Raw genomic sequence first — 2,500 nt, 5'->3', positions numbered from 1 at the left:
TGTGCGTGTGTCTGTGATACCTAACATAAACACACCTGTATTACTAGAATTGATAGTTCACGCCACAAAAGTGAGGGGCAAACATAGAAAAGCGTGCAACCCAGCCACTGAGGATGCACAAGCCAATGCATTCTTAGTGCAGGTCCCAAGCCAGGACAAATGGGGAGGGTTACGTCAGGAAGGGCATCCGGCGTCAAATCTTTGCCAAATCAAATATGCGGATCATAAATAAGATTTCCATACCGGATCGGTCGAGGCCCGGGTTACCGACGACCGCCATCGGTACTGTTAACCAGCGGAGTGCCGGTGGAAACTAGGCTACTGTTGGGCGAAGGAAAAGGAGAGGGGGAAGGCATGTCCAGAGGCAGCTAGAGAGGAGGAAGGGTAGGCGTGTGGAGGTGAGAGTCAGTCGGAACTTTGAATGTTGGCACTATGGCTAGTAAAGGGAGAGAGCAGGCTGACGTGATGGAAAGAAGAAAGGTGACAAGAGACAAGGTGGAAGGGGAGTAAGGCCAGGAGTATCGCAGGTGGGTTCAAACTCTTCTACCATGGTGCGAATGGGAGGAGAAATGGGGTAGGGGTCATTCTGAAGGAAGAGTATGTCAAGAGCGTGCTGGAGGTGAACACAGTGTCAGACAGAGTGAGGATTATGAAGCTGGAAATCGAAGGTGTATTGCTGACGGTTATCAGCGCATATGCCCCGCAAGTCGGGTGTAAGATGGACGAAAAAGAAGAATTCTGGAGTTGAGTTGGACGACGTGGTGGAAAGGGTACCCAAGGAGGAGGGAGTGGTGATTGGAGCGGACTTCGATGGACACGTTGCTGAAGGGAACAGAGGTGATGAGGAGTTGATGGTAAGGTATGGAATCGAGGAGAGAAATGTGGAAGGACAGATGGTGTTCGATTTTGCGAAAAGGATGGAAATGGCTGAGGTGAATACATATTTCAAGAAGAGGGAGGAGCACAGGGTGACGACGTATACGAGTGGAGGAAAGTGCACACAGGTGGACTATATCTTGTGTAGAAGGCGCGATGTAAAACGGATTGCATACTGCAAGGTGGTGACAGGGGAGAACGTAGCTAGGCAGCATCGGATGGTGGTCTGTAAGATGACTTTGGAGACCAACATGAGGAAGCGAGTGAAGACACAGCCGAAGATCAAATGGTGGAAGTTGAAGAAGGAAGACTGTTGTGTGGAGTTCAGGCAGGAGTTAACACAGGCACTGAGTGGTAGTGAAGAGTTGCCAGATGGCTGGGCAAGCGCTGCAGAAATAGCGAGGAAGACAGCTAGGAATGTACTTGGTGGGTCATCGGGACAGAGGAAGGAAGACAAGGAGACTTGGCGGTGGTGGTGGTGGTGGTGGAAGGAGGAAGTAGAGCAAAGTATACAGAGGAAAAGGTTGGCAAAGAAGAAGTGGGATAGTCAGAGAGATGAAGAAAGTACACAGGAGTACAAGGAGATGCAGCGTAAAGCAAAGAGAGAGGTGGCAAAGGTAAAGGAAAAGTCGTACGGTGAGCTGTATGACAGGTTAGACACTAAGGAAGGAGAAAAAGACTTGTACAGATTGGCTAGACAGAGAGACCGAGCTGCCGAGGATGTGCGACAAGTTAGGGCGATCAAAGATACAGATGGAAATGTGCTGCCAAGCGAGGAGAGTGTGCTACGAAGTGGAAGGACTACTTTGACGGGCTGATAAATGAAGAAAATGAGAGAGACAGAGAGAGAGAGAGAGAGAGAGAGAGAGAGAGAGAGAGAGAGAGAGAGAGAGAGAGAGAGAGAGAAAAGGTTGGTTGATTGAGAAGTACAGAGAAGGCCAGAAAGAGTTGCATTGTGTCTTTGTAGATTTACACAAAGCATACGACAGGGTGCCGAGAGAGGAGGTGTGATATTGTAGGAGGAAGTCAAGAGTTGCAGAGAAGTATGTAGGAGTGGTGCAGGCTATGTATGAGGGAAGTGTGACAATGCTGAGGTGCGTGGTTGGAATGACAGATGGGTTCAAGGTGGAGGTGGGATTACATCAAGGATCGGCTCTGAGCCCTTTCTTGGTTGCAACGGTGATGGACAGGTTGACGGACAAGATCAGGCAGGAGTCTCCATGGACGATGATGTTCGCGGATGACATTGTCATCTGTAGCGACAGTAGGGTGCAGTTCATTGTGAGGAGAGCCTGGAGAGGTGGAGGTATGCACTGGAGAGAAGAGGAATGAAAGTCAGTAGGAGCAAGACGGAATACCTACGCGTGAGGAGGTGACAAAGGCATTTCACTTTAAATACTTGGGGTCAACTGTCCAAAGTAACGGGGAGTGCAGGAGAGAGGTGAAGAAGAGAGTGCAGGCAGGCAGGCAGGCAGGCAGGCAGGCAGGCAGGCAGGCAGGCAGGCAGGCAGGCAGGCAGACGGGCAGGCAGGGTGGAGTGGGTGGAGAAGAGTGTCAGGACAGAAGGGTACCAGCAACAGTTAAAGGGAAGGTTAACAAGATGTTCGTGAGACCAGCTACGTTA

The sequence above is a fragment of the Lampris incognitus genome, unplaced genomic scaffold (assembly GCF_029633865.1).
Source record: "Lampris incognitus isolate fLamInc1 unplaced genomic scaffold, fLamInc1.hap2 scaffold_428, whole genome shotgun sequence".
Classification (NCBI taxonomy): Eukaryota; Metazoa; Chordata; class Actinopteri; order Lampriformes; family Lampridae; genus Lampris; species Lampris incognitus.
The sequence above is the reverse complement of the archived record's forward strand: the minus strand, read 5'-3'. Positions refer to the sequence as shown.